Source organism: Callithrix jacchus, chromosome 1 (genome assembly GCF_049354715.1).
Source record: "Callithrix jacchus isolate 240 chromosome 1, calJac240_pri, whole genome shotgun sequence".
Classification (NCBI taxonomy): domain Eukaryota; kingdom Metazoa; phylum Chordata; class Mammalia; order Primates; family Cebidae; genus Callithrix; species Callithrix jacchus.
The window spans coordinates 167682397-167697800 of NC_133502.1; the positions used below are offsets into that span (position 1 = coordinate 167682397).

The 15404-nt window shown below is 41.4% G+C and overlaps 1 protein-coding gene across 2 annotated transcripts in view; it reads right to left on the reverse strand.

Moving 5' to 3' along the window:
• The window catches only part of BRINP1 (BMP/retinoic acid inducible neural specific 1), a 200973-nt gene that overhangs the window by 129709 nt on the left and 55860 nt on the right, over positions 1–15404 (reverse strand). The window lies entirely within an intron of this gene.

Here is a 15404-nt window from a genome sequence, read left to right on the forward strand (position 1 = left end):
GTGCAAGTTTGTTACATAGGTATACATGTGCCATGGTGGTTTGTTGCATCCATCACCCTGTTATCTACATTAGGTATTTCTCCTAATGCTATCCCTCCCCAATTCCCCCACCCCCTGCTGTCTCTCCCCTAACCCTCCACCCGCTGACAGGCCCCAGTGCGTGATGTTTCCCTCCATGTGTCCCTGTGTTCTCATTGTTCAATACCCACTTATGAATGAGAACATGTGGTGTTTGGTTTTCTGTTCTTGTGTCAGTTTGCTGAGAATGAGGTTTCCAGCTTCATCCATGTCCCTGCAAAGGACATGAACTCATCCTTTTAATGGCTGCATAGTATTCCATGGTGCCACATTTTCTTTTTCCAGTCTATCATTGATGGCATTTGGGTTGGTTCCAAGTCTTTGCTACTGTAAACAGTGCCACAATAAACATATGTGTGCATGTGTCTTTATAAATAATTCTAGTATACTACATTTTCTTTATTCAATTGTCCACTGATGGACTCAAGTTGATTCCATCTCTTGGCCATTGTGAAAAATATTTCCATGAATATGGGAATACAGATATCCCAACTGCATTATAGCCATTATAAATCAATCATCACCAATCTTATCAAAGTGCTGTTTCTTAATGACCCTTCTCTATTTCCTTAATCATATCCTTCTAAAATTCTTTAATTATTTCTAAGTTTTCCCACACACTATAAAAACTTTTGACACTCCACAGTACCCCCTTGCTCAGCAACTGGCTTTACACCCCACTTCACAAAGAGAAGAGAAGCCATCAGAAGTCCTTTCAAATCTTCACAAGTGAAATCAATAGACATATCTGCACCCGACATTTCTTTCCCTTCTTTCCTCCTATTTTGACAAAAGGTATCTCTCCTTTACCACCACCTATGCTCTTATTCTTTCCCTTCCTGCTACTTCAGGAATTGCTTCATGAAAAATAACCCAATTGTGATGGTTCATGAGTATAAAAAATAAAAAATAAATAAAAAGACCTACTATTTGTTAACACAATGAGACTATAGTAAAAAATAATTTAATTGTATCTATAAAAATAACGAAAACAGAAAACCTGAACTCTTCAAAACACAAAGGATAAATGCTGGAGGTGATGGAAACCCCATTTACCCTGAATGATGTAATTACTACACATTGAATGCCTGTATCAAAATATCTCATGTAACTCATAAGTATATACCTACTATATGTACACACAAGAATTAAAAACAAAATTGTAATAAATAAAAAACAATAACCCCACTGTGTCCCACAGTGTCAGCAGTGTCAGTCTCTTCCCTCTCTTAAATGTCCCCTCCCTCTTGAGGCCAATGAACATAAATAAAACTTCATTTCACATCTCTGCTTCTTTTCATAGCCGTGCTTCTTTAAAAATAAAACTAAATAAATAATAAAATGTCTACTCCCTTTTTACTCACTTCTCAACCCAATGCACTCTGGTTTATATCCCTAACCCTTTGCTTAAACAGCTCCTGCCAAGGTCAAGACTTTATAAAAGACTATTTGCGGTTCTCGCCTTATGTGCTATATCAGAAACTACAGCTATTGATTACCTATATCTTCCTTCTTAAGACATTCATTTATTTCTGCTTCCATGGTACCCGTCATCCCTGATTTTCATCCTGTACCAGCAGCCATTCCTCCATTTCTCTCTGCTTTCCTCAGCACCTACAAAACAGTTTCCTTTGTGAGTGAGCACAGCCCCGAGGGTTATCATCGGTAACCTGATAACCCCAAATACTATAACTTTTTATTCCAGCTGTCTCTCTTAAGGGTTGGAACCATTTGTACAACTGCCTACCAAGTCTCTATTTGAATGTTCCAGGAAGTTTCAATTCAACATTTTCAAAGCTGGCTCATCATCTTCAAACATAGATAACCTCAAAAAGTCCCCTTGTCTTCCAGGGCTCCCTACATTAATGAAAAGCACTATCACCCACCCAGTTGACCAAGTTAAAAATGCTCCCCCGCTCTTTTCCTTACTTAACCTAGACCCAGTGGATTTATTACTTAAGGTATGGTTTTGCCAGTCCCCTTACTTCTTGAGTATTTCTTCCCTGTCAACTTTCATATTCAAACATTCACCAAATACTGAGTCTTCTGTATTTTTTTAAGTATCTCAGGTTATGACCATTTACATAATATTTTGAAAGAATAAAATCATAGAGATGGAGAACAAGCAAATTAGTGATTGCCAAGGGTTAGAGATCATGGATGTCAGAGGATGAGAGAGAGGTTTGACTGTAAAGAGCTAGCACAAGAAACATCTTTGTGGTGAGAGAGCTGTTCTGTCTCTTGATTGCAGTGGTGGTTACATGAATCCACACATAGGGTAAAATGGCATAGAACTATACATACACATTAGACCCATGTCAGTCTCTTGGTTCTGATATTGTGCTACAGTCACATAAGATGTAACCATTGAAGAAAACCATGTAAAGGGTACATAAGACCTTTCTGTACTATCTATCTTAGCAACTTCTTGGGAGTCCATAATTATTTCAAAATTACAGCCTAAATAAATATATGTCTCAAATATCCACCGATGCTACTTTAGTCTGAGAGTTTCCTCTCTCACCTGGATGACATACTTTGCACCCTCTCCCATCTTTTCCCCATTAATCTATTCTTTCAATTATAACAGAAGTAATCTTTCTAAGATGACAACCTGATCATGTTCTACCACTGGGCAAAACTCCTAGAGCTCCCTATTGTCATTAGGATGTAGTTCGCAAATTGCAGGCTGAGAAGCCACGGAGTGCCACAGCAAACTCACAGGAGCACAGCAGGATATTTTAAGTTTTCAAGGGAAATGAAGGATACTTGACATTTATTGGGCATCACGAGAACTTCTAACTCGAGGTCGTTCACAGTTTTAACCTTAGAACACAAAACCTTCCTTTCAATGTTAGTGTATCTTTGGGAAGCTGGGTTTTTGGCAGTTGGTACAATTTCAAAGTACTGCAAAAATTAATGAGGAACAGAAAATGAGAATGATTTTATCTAACTGCAAAGTTTGAGAAGTAGTCACTGATGATTTAAGAATAAAATAAAAATATTGCCTTTTGTTTAGATTTTCATGTACTGCTTTTTTCAAACAGCTACTAAATGTGTTACAACAAAAATACTTCACTAATTTGTTTAGATCTAACTACTTAATAAACAGTGGTGTTAGTATTTTTTTTCAACTATGGGAATCATAAAAAAAAATCATTAAAACCTTAAGAACATCTTGAAATGAGAAAGCGTAGGATCCACCACCTTAGAATAAAGTCTGACGTCCTTTATAAAACATGCACAGAGCTTCGTGACCCGACCTCCCTACTGAATTTTCTGGCCTGCATGCTAGCATCTTCTCTGCCCACTACTTACGGTGAATTACTTGCAAGCTCCAGAACAAGTATGCCTTCCTCTAAACACTGCTTCAAAACACACACACAAACCTACTTAAAGTATTTTATTGGAATCTTCCTTAATATTGCAAGACCAATTCAATGACCTTTTTTGCACTAGTACTCAATTTTTCTTTCTTTTTTTTTTTTTTTTTTTTTTGAAACAGAGTTTCACTGTTGTTGCCCAGGCTGGAGAGCAATGGTGCAATCTTGGCTTGGCTCACTGCAACCTCTGCCTCCTAGGTTCAAGTGATTTTCCTGCCTCAGCCTCCCGAGTAGCTGGGATTACAGGCATGCGCCTCCACGCCCAGCTAATTTTGTATTTGTAGTAGAGATGGGGTTTCTCCACATTGGTCAGGCTGGTCTCGAACCCCAGACCTCAGGTGATCTACCCGCCTTGACTGCTGGGATTACAGGTGTAAACCACCATGCCCGGCCTATTACTCCATTTTATACTTGTTTTTTTCCAGCACTCCTCATACTAGATGTCAATTCGACCTTTTTTTGTCTGTCCCTCCCCCACTACCCTACGAGTGCTCCTGCAGGGCAAAGGTGAACAATCCCTTGGCGTCATCAGAGGTTAACACAGTGCATGCACATTAGTAGGGACTCAATAAATACTTGTTGAATTAATGCCCAGGTGAGCACTTTTATCTCAAACTGTTTACCAGCAAGGAGACATATTTTTTTCATATCATTTGTATTTATCTCCTTCTTTCTCATACAAACCATACTCCCCCACGAATGTGATATAGAACTAGGTGAGCTGGGTGTCAAGCTAGAGTTGCAGAGAGACCGTCACAGTGTTCAGCGATGAATGCTGCCCCTTGCTGACTTCCTATGAACAACAAACCAGCAATTTGAGAAAAAGCAAAGTTACCTGCACCCCCCCACCACACACATACACACACACACACACACACACACACACACACACACACAGAGCCTGCCTTAAAATGCTGCTGATTGCCATGGAGGTGCTTATGTAAGAATCAATCCCTGAGGGACCAATGTCCCCTGAGCATTACACATCAAAGACACCCTGGTGAGCACGGTGCAGTAGGAACTAGAAAATGAGATGTCACAGACTGCTCCCATCACCTGGGCTGATGAATAAATTAGACTCTTGCTAATCATGGGACGTGTACTGTGTATATGAATCAATGTATGCTGATAGCTTAAAGAGATCGTGCCAGTATGATGGTAGTGTGTGCCTCAGGTCATCAAAAATCTTTTTCTCTGGTCTTCTTTCTCTGGCTTCCTCCTAAAAAGCATCCTCCTTGGGAGGCCGAAGCAGGCGGATCAGGAGGTCAGGAGTTCAAGACCAGCCTGGCCAACACAGTGAAACCCTGTCTCTACTAAAAATTCAAAAATTAGCCAGGTGTAATGGCACATCCCTATAGTCCTAGCTACTCGGGAGGCTGAAGCGGGAGAATCACTTGAACCCAGGAGGAAGAGGCTGCAGTGAGCGGAGACCACACCATTGCACTCTAGCCTCAAAACAAAACAAAACAAACAAAGGGTCTTCCTAGTTTAAGAATAGAGCAAACGCTACTTTTATAGCGTACCTATGTCAAAAGCACATCCACCAATCATCCACACAGCAGTTGTTGGAATTCCAGTAAGACATCTCAGAGTCCCTGTTGCTGAATTTACAGGGGTGAATACTTCAGATATTTGTTTTAGCTACTAGTCCTGGAGCATTTGCTCTGTGCTAAAGGCTTTTTTTTTTTTTGAGATAGAGTCTTGCTCTGTCAACCAGGCTGGAGTGCAGTGGCTTGATTTCAGCTCACTGCAACCTCTGCCTCCTGGTTCAAGGGATTCTCCTGTCTCAGCCTCCAAAGTAGCTGGAATGACAGGTGCCCACCATCGCAACAGGCTAATTTTTGTACTTAAAACTAGTAGAGACAAGGTTTCACCATGTTGGCCAGTCTGGTCTCAGACTCCTGACCTCAAGTGATCTGCCCGCCTCAGCCTCCCCAAGTGCTGGGATTACAGGTGTGAGCCACAGCATCTGGCCACTAATGGCTATCTTATATTCTCTTCTTAAATCTTCACAACAATCTTGGAATTTATCCTCATTTTGCAGATGGAGAAATTGAGGCTCATATGGCTTAAGTAATGTGACTAAGATTTCATGGGCAGGAAGTAACAGAGTCAGGATTCAAATTAAGGTCTCCCAGAGTCCAAAGACTTGCCAAGCTATAGCAACCATTGTAGGGTTCGCATAAGCTTAGACACTAACTTGCTGCTGGAAGTTTCCATCCAGGTGAGTGGGGAAGAGTCAGGTACAGATAAAGGGTGTAATGGTGTAATGCAAAGCCTTCCTCCAAGCCAGTCTGGGAATCCATAGCTAATGAGACCCAGTAATTCTTGTGCCCAGGAGGAAGGCCTTGAAAGATAAAGAAATTGACCACAGGCAGAAGTCTGAGCCTCCTGGCTCCTTTTATTAGAGACACAAAGGTATCCAGTAGCTGTAGAACTCTGCTTACAAGAATGCATCCTGCCACAGGGTGCTGAGGATGGAACTGGAATAGGTAAGCCTGGATGCTGCACAGAAAAAGGCTGCCTGGCCAGTAGGTCTGCAGCAGCTGTTGGTGGCACTGATTGGTACTTGAGGGTTAATGAACCCCACCTTCACTGCCTTTGTCTTGGTTCTAGCACTCCCTTTCTCTCTTTAAAATTGCTGCCACAATTTTCTAACCCATCTCTCTTTCTCCCTTTCTCTCATTCCTCAGGCTGCTGCCAGGGCAATTCTAGATGTATATCTGTGCACGTTAGCCTCATGTTTCAAAGACTTCATTGTTTTCTTTTTGCCCCCATCAGGCAAGGCACAGGTTCTAACCTGCTTAACACGAACCCATGGCAATCTCTGCTAATCACACATGGTACAATTTTCCTGTGGGCCAAAACATGACCACATTAGTGCATCAGCATTTTAAAAAAAATGAATTGTAAAGGAGCACATTACATTTGAAAGAAATAGCATAGAAGATATATTGATATTTAAGATGCATCACATGTAATAAGGTTAAGTTTTTTTATGGATTCTTATTTCATTCATATATTTTTATTTATATTTCTGGCTAGGTTTATTGAGTGAGTGTCAAACTAAAATGTATTTGTTCAGGTGCATTAAGGTCGAAAATGTAAAAAAAACAACAAAGAAAAAACACTATTCTAAATGGCTAGCTAATAATATTCTGCCAATTAACTAGACTTTAAAAATTGGTTGAAATCCATGTGCTATCTCAAATTTTTTTCATTGTTGGATTGAAGCTGCTCTCCAAACTTCTGCCCTACTATCAGTACTATTCAAAATACACCCAGCCAGGCGTATTTGGTGGCTCACACCTGTAATACCAGCATTTGGGGAGGCTGAGGCAGGTGGATTGCCTGAGGTCAGGAGTTCAAGACCTGATTGGCTAACACGGTGAAACTCATCTCTACTAAAAGTACAAAAATTAGCCAGGCCTGGTTGTGCACACCTGTAGTCACAGCTGCTAGGGAGGCTGAGGCAGGAGAATCGCTTGAACCCAGGAGGAGGAAGAATTGCAATGAGCCAAGATCATGCCACTGCCCTCCAGCCTCAGCAACAGAGTGAGACTCCATTTCAAAGAAAAAAAAAGAAAAAGCCACCCAAAACACATGAAGATGTCTAGTTCCAGGCTTTCTCCTGTCTTCTGACTTCGCAGGTGCTACTCCGTCTGCCTAAGGTGCTTCGCTCCTTCCTGCCTTCTCATGAATCCTCCTTGAAGCCTATGTTCAACACCTCTTCCTCCAGCATGCCTTTCCAAGCATGGCTTTTCCTCCTCTCCTTTCCCACCTTGGCCAGGTCAATGTAATGTAAGCTCCCCTTCCCTACACTCATGGAGCACCCGTGGCATTTCTTAAGGCACACGTCACTGTGGTTATTTGCCTTTCGGTCAGTCTCCCTCAAAGATACTGTGAATTCCTTGAGGGAAGGGATCAATACTGCCCTCCCTCTATCCCCAGGAAACAGTGCAGGGCCTAACTGGTAGGAGTTTAGAGATCAGTAAACATTTTTTTGAATGAATAAGCTGCAGGTGCCCCAGATCACAGATCCAGTCTCCCTTTCTTCCCTGGCCAAGATTTGGAGCACAATATTTGAAGTCCTAAAGGCTTTTTCTCCATTTATCCTTCTAATCTACCCAGTCATAACAATTGCTATCTTTACATCAGTTGAAAGATACTGTGTCAGTCTGTCCATAGGAGTGGGTGAGCAAGTAGGCCCATTTTCAGACACTGCTCCTGACAAAAGCTGGACAATTGCTCTGTAGAAATGGTTTGTAACTCACAGAAGTCAGTTCAGTAATGGCATGGGAGCAAAGAGGTAAAATACTGTAAACGTACCAGTTTGATAGCAATAAAGCTATCATTTTTAGAATTGGAAGATCAATTTTAAGTAATCAACACTAAAGATGATATTTGAATTGGCACCAAATGGCCTAGAAAAAAAAAAATAGTTTGCTGAATATCCTTCCCCACTTCTATCTATTCAGGGAGACCTTGATCAAAAATTTGGATTAAGCAAGTAATGTACGTGGGCTGGGGGGTAAGGGGAGGTGCAGGTTCATGCCTCTCACCAATGCTTTCAGCCTTTAAATGGTTGAAACTGACAAACATGAATATGGGGCATCATCCTATTCTCATCTTTTGAGCCAACCAGGAATGTTCTGAAAGGAAGAAAAGCTATCTTTTAACACACTTGGTCTAAGCTGGTTTTTAATAACCTTAGGTCATGTATATCTGGACCTAACAATGAAGGGTGAATATCTTACTTCATAAGGAATACTGTAGGCAGAGTAAAAAGCCACTAGAATTCCCAGAAGAAAAATTTTTTTTGACTGGAGAACTAGTTTGCCTTAACCACTCCCTCTGTGCAGCAGAAAGCAAAAACGGATCCACCTCTCTTCATGCATTGAACTGCCATCCTGGTCTCTGGCCATGTCTAAAACCATGGATGAGGCCGGATGTGGTGGCTCATGCCTGAAATCCCAGCATTTTGAGAGGGCGAGGAGGGCAGATCTCGATGTCAAGAGATCGAGATCATCCTGGCCAACATGGTGAAATCCCATCTCTACTAAAAATACAAAAATTAGCTGGGCATGGTGGTGCATGCCTGTAGTCCTAGCTACTTGGGAGGCTGAAGCAGGAGAATCACTTTAAACCCAGGAAGCAGGTTGCAGTGAGCCAAGAACCTGCCACTGCCCTCACTCCAGCCTGGGCAACAGAGAGAGACTCTGTCTCAAAAATAAATTAATTGATTAATTAAAATAAAAACATGGACGATTCTTTCCCCATTTTATCCCCCACACTCTGGGAATGCAGTCATTACAGTGGTACCTATATTTAAGCCAACCCAATTCAAATTCATGAAGACCAAAATCTAAGACCATTTATTTAAATATTCTTCCCATCACCTTTTTTTTTTCTTCTTCCCCAGAAATACTAGAGCAGGATTTCTCAACCTCTACACAACTGAAAGTACACTGGATAATTATTTATTGGAGAAGGCTGTCCTAATCATCGTAAGGTATTTAACAGCATCTCAGATCCCTGGCTACCACCCACTAGATGCCAGAAACACCCCCAATAAACACCACCACCAGTTGGACACCAAAAATCTCCCCAAACATAACGGCTATGTGTCCCCTTAGGAAGCAATATTATCCTTGACTGAAAATAATTTTTCTAGCCCCTGTCTATCCTAGACCAACTAAATCTAAATACCTGGAGAAACATCCAAGCATTGGTATTTTTTTTTAACTCTGCATGTAATTCTAATATCCAGCCATGTCTTTGCATATTGGAGCAGCACTGTACCTAACTCAACTGCGGTTCTGCTCTCTGTTGAGATTTGTATATCTATGCCACAGGGTGGAATGCCAAACTTGGGAATTGGAAATAAAAAGGGGAAAGAAAAATAAGAGGTTTGTGATGAGAAAACTGAAACTGCTAATTTTTTCCACCATAAACCAGGAGGTAGATTTAGACCAAATAACTAAAAGCAAAAGCTTAACAGGAAGGCTGGCTTCCTCAGCCAGTTACCCAGTTACTCAAAACGAAGTGGTATCCCTTTAGAGTGCTCTGACGTAGGCTGGAATCCAAAGAAGCAATCCCCAAGCTGTCAAATTTAGGCAAAGCCCCCAATTTCCGGAGCCTGTTCACCAGAATTCCAATTCCTCTAAGAAAAAGAGGTTGTATGGTTAAAAAGGTATGGTTAAATAGTGTAATATTAATAAAGGTCTGTGGTAAGGAGTCCTGTGTAACTTCGGACTTTCCATACGCAGGTCTATATCATTTGGGAAGCAGGTGGGCAAAGTCAAGGACACAGCCTCTAGAATCACACTTGCCTGTGACAGGTCCTACTCTATTACAAATTAACTCTTTCATCATGCACAAGCTGTGTAAATGGAGAGATAATAGCAATGCCTACTGCACAGGATTCCTGTAAGGATCAGTTGGAAGAACTTCTATAACAGATACAATGCAATGCTAATCATTTAAGATTTCAATGTTAGCAATTAACTTATCACTGTTGTGATTATTATTGCTTCTTTGACTGTGGGAGTCATCATAGGAAAAAAAATAGGCTTTCTTTTTTTCCAGACAACTTCTTTTAATATTACATTGAACTAGAGTTCTCTGTAATATACATTTAAAAATGCTGATTTAGGCCTGGCGCAGTGGCTCACACCTGTAATCCCAGCAGTTTGGGAGGCCGAGGCAGGTAGATCACAAGGTCAAGAGATAGAGACAATCCTAGCCAGCATGGTGAAACCCCGTCTCTACTAAAAAATACAAAAATTAGCTCAGCGTGGTGGCGCACGCCTGTAGTACCAGATACTCAGGAGGCTGAGGCAGGAGAATTGCTTGACTCTGGGAGGCGGAGGTTGCAGTGAGCCGAGATCGTGCCACTGTGCTTCCAGCCTGACACATGGCGATGGGGCAAGACTCTGTCTCAAAAAAAAAAAAAAAAATGCTGATTTATACTAATTTATGCCATACTAATAGAAATCTAGTCCTTGTATGGCACGATGTCAAGATTATACCTGGAATCAAAAGGCTGAAGGCTTCTCTCAAGTTCAAACACAAGCCCCTGGGGTGGGGCAAGGGTGGGCTTCTCTCTAAACTCCACTTGTCTGTAAGCTCCTTGAGGGCAGGAATGTTGTTCATCACAAGATAAACTTCCCATGTACAATATCTGGCACATCTAGATGCCTAATACATACTCTTGAATGACTGCTGCATAAAGACCACGTCTCATTCATCCTCGTGGAACCATTCACCCATCTCCAGCACCATCCATTTAGCCAAGTAGCTTTACCACAAAACTTATTATTTGTGTGAAACACATAGAGGAATTATCGGGACAGCAGAGGAGGGCTGAGATCTCTACAGCTCTCAAATAAATATGCAAGGCAGCCAGGCAATTAGACTTGGCTTACCAAGATTTGATTTACACTCAACTTTCAGGTACATATTTAGAGCTCAAAGGGAGATGCAACGTAAGCCACAAACCACGTGTTCTGCAACCAGCAGGGAAAACCACTCAATATGGAACCACCTCTTGTGACATAGTGACCACCGTTACCAGAATTTCCCCTTTGGCCTTACTCTTCAGATCCAACAAATACCATAATTATCCTATTAAAAGCACCTTTGAAGTAACTGCTAAATTTACTTACAGCAGCTCCTGATGATCTCACAATTAGGAAAAAATAAACAGAAAATAAAACACAAAAAAGGCATGGAAAACACAGGAAAAACCTTTGGACTAACTGGCTTTGAAATTACCATGAGAATAAAAAAAATAATTCCTAGTAAACAACCAGCATCTGAAGTGGAGGAGGCAACCAACATTCTGAAGTGCCTTTAGGAAGCTCCTGCAACATTCTAAGCTCTATATACTTGATATCTAAGTTATTTCTCACAACAATTGCATGAGGCGTTTAATGTCATCTCAGTTTTACAGATGAGAAAACTGAGTCTCAAAGAGATTGAAACCTGCCCATGGTCAAAGGAAGTCCGTTGGCATTTGGTAATAAATCAGGTAACTAGGCTGGGCACGGTCGCTCGCACCTGTTATCCCAGCACTTTGGGAGGCCAAGGCAGGTGGATCACAAGGTCAGGGGATCTAGACCATCCGGGCTAACATGGTGAAACCTTATCTCTACTAAAAACGCAAAAAATTAGCCGGGTGTGGTGGCGCACGCCTAGATACTTGGGAGGCTGAGGCAGGAGACTTGCTTGAACCTGGGAGGCAGAGGTTACAGTGAGCCACTGCACTCCAGCCTGGGTGACAGGGCAAGACTCTGTCTCAAAAAAGAAAGAGAGAGAGATCTTAAAAAAAAAAGAAAAAAATCAGGTAACTAAGAACCAGGGAGAGTCAGGACAACATAGAGTTAGGGCTCAGGTTAGGAAGTCCCAGAGACCAGCTTTTGAATCCCAGCTGTGCCACTTCCCAGTCCTGTAATGCGAACAATATGGGCTTAGTGCCCTTCTCATTTGTGACATGGGACAATAATATTTCCCCTAAGAGTGTAGCTATGACTAGTTAATGACTAATATATGTATAGTCTTAACAGAAAGTGAAAATAAATTACTTTGTTAGAATGATGATTTAGACCTCTAATGAAAAAAATTCAAGCCTAAGATAACTTAAATTTTACAAGGCATTCTCACAAAAACTGTATCTCATTGACCTAGTAGGTAGGGCAGACATCATTATCCCTTTCTACAGAGGAGGAAATTGAATATCTGAGAGGTCATTTCTATACATGGAAAGATCACTGATTATTCACTTTTTACACCCTCTATCCTTCACCCCTAACTCTGAGCGGGGTGGAGGAGAGGGTGTGGGTTATATGGGAGCAGGAGGATTTATGTGTGCAATCTATTGGGGTTTTTGGTCATCTCTATATCACCAAATAATTGTACAGTTTATGGATAATGATTGGTATTAAATTCTTTTTGTTCTTTTCCTTTTTTTTTTTTTTTTGTTGAGATGGAGTTTCACTCTTGTTGCCCAGGCTGGAGTGCAATGGTGCAATCTCAGCTCACCACAACCTCCACCTCCTGGCTTCAAGTGATTCTCACGCCTCAGCCTCCTGGATAGCTGGGATTACAGACATGTGCTACCATGCCCAGCTAATTTTTGTATTATTAGTAGAGACAGGGTTTCTCCATGTTGGCCAGGCTGGTCTCGAACTCTTGACCTCAGGTAATCAGACCACCTCAGCCTCCCAAAGTGCTGGGATTACAGGCATGAGCCACAGCACCCAGCCATGATTGGTGTTAAATTCTAAACCAATAAATGTATGAGTGACTGAATGTGGCGTACATGAATTTGCCCAAAATGAGAAAGCTAGAAAGAAGTTCCAGAACAAACAAAACCTGAATCTCTAGACTCCAGACCCCAAATCCTTTCCACTACCGCATGCCGTATTTTCAAATGACAATATTTCACAGAATCATAGAATTTCAGAGGTAAGAAGGATCTTGGACCACTTCAGGCAGCACTCCCATTTCACAGATGAAGAACCAAAGGTTCAAAGAAGTTCCATTAGTTGACCAAAGTCACACAATTAGATAAGAGAGCTGGGTCAGCACCTGAGTTCCCTGACTCTGAGGTCAAAAGTGCTCCCACTGCACCCTGGCAGATTCAAGAGTGGAAAACTCCCCCAAGCCTTCAGGTGGCAACTGAAGTTTGTGAGTGACAGAGTGTTCATGTCATGCACCCAAACCATTGCATGTGCACACACTTGCTTGGCTTATAAACCAACATAAGAAGAGGCATCAGCTGGGTTTTAATTAAAAAGGTTATCACTGTTGTCACTAGCAGTGACTTGACCATGACTCTGTGAGCAGAAGCCAGCCTCTGTGTGCAAATGCATGAGAAAAAAGATGGCCTTAACCTAGTAAAGTAAGGAGAGAACACTTTGGGAGGCCCAGGTAGGAGGATCACGAGGTCAAGAGTTCGAGACAAGCCTGACCAATATGGTGAAACCCTGTTGCTACTAAAAATACAAAAATTAGTCGGGTGTGGTGCTGTGCACCTGTAGTCCCAAATACTCTGGAGGCTGGGGCAGGAGAATCACTTGGACCCAGCAGGCAGAGGATGCAGTGAACTGAGATTGTGCCACTGCACTCCAGCCTGGGCAACAGAGCAAGACTCTGTCTCAAAAAAAAAAAAAAAAAAAAAAAAGGAGAGAACCGGTTTCTTTCGGAAGCTTCCAAATCATCCTGGGTTCCAGCCAGGAGGAGGAAACTGGTAGAAACTTGAGGTCTGGGCAGATCAGTAAGGCTGGCTCTCCAGCATCAAAAAAAAAAATGTAGCACTATGGTAGTCAGGCTTTTTTTAATGATGAAAATGTCAAGTTTGTAATGTGCTGTGTCCATGTTAGCATAGAGGAAGACAGGCACACTGGAAATTGGCTATGGACATGCTTTGTTGAAACATCAGTGTTTCAACCAAGTGACATACAGGAATGAAAAAGAATCAATTCACAACTGCCCCAGTGAGCATGTCCTAGTTGGCGTTTGCTCTGATTAGCATCTGGATGAGAACACGTCTCTGGATGCATATTTGTATATGGGTTCATATGCACATTATGACAAGAGTGCCACCTAATTCTTATATATTATAGGTGCCAAATCAATGCTTGTGGTATTTATGATTTCTCAGTTATACCCATCCTGCACATTTTTCTTTATAGCACTTATTATACATGGAAATGTGCATGTGTTTAATTAATGTCAGTCTCTCCGATGACAGCAACTACTATATTTATTTTACTCATGATTGTATAACATAGTGTTTATCTGTAGTTGGTGCTTAATAATTATTTGAGGATTAAATAAAAGAAGGAAGGAATAATTAGATGACAGGGGCCTGACTTCTGGGTTGAACTCCATCGCTTAATTAACCATTTGACTTTGGTTAACTCTTAAATGTAATTTTGGAGCTAGAAAGGATCTTAGAAGTCAACTTATTAGATGATTGCAAACTTTGTTTTAGGAGTAGAATCCAAGGTAAAACATACATGAAATCTAACCTTCTCTAGTGTAAGGGAGGTGTAGGGCTCAGAATCCTGCACAATCACCTCTTTGCTACTCCCCCCACATTGCAATCGTTTCTATGGCTACTTAATTAATCCTCAGGTTTTCAAATAACACAGGCTGAAAATTGCTGATCTACACCAACTCTATCATTTGATAAATGAGGAAAGTAGAAAGCAAAAGACGAGGGAGCCTACCTAAGGTCACAAGACTAGTGCATGAAGAACTAAAATCAGTATCTAGAGGTCGTAATCCCCCATCCTCATTAGCAACCTTTTACTTCTCAACATGTCTAAAACAACCTCCCAGATGTTTACAAATGACTGTAAGGAAAAATGTTTGGAAAAACGTTTTTAGAGCTCTGCAACACTCTACATTTGGAAGCTATACCAGGGAAGGCATCCAACAGACTGTTTGGAAGGAAAGCACTGGGGTCAGGTAAATCAGTGTGTGGACTCCAGCTCCACTCCTTACTGGATGGATGAGTTATAGAAATGCATTCAACTTCCAGATTTTCCCATCTGTAGAAGCTACTGTCCATCTCAGGGAGGAGGTTATGAGGATTGAACATCCTCCCTTTGTGGCACATGATAAGTGCTCACTAAAAGGATGCTACTGTTGTATATTCTCAATCTGTGGTTCCACTGATGGTACCTGATATTTCAACAGCAATAGCAAACAAATACGGATTATCTAACATGAACCAGAGATGTCAAACTGCATTATTGCCACCACCCTGTGGTATTATGACAGGCTATCCTCCAAAGACTACACCTGACTATACCTGAGAGTTTTTTGCGTTCTCCAATTCATTTAAGTCCACAAATTCATTGTGTGTTTATGATAACAAGGCAGAGCAAAAATCACTCTAGGGATCTAGAAATGAATTCTGTATGTCATTCC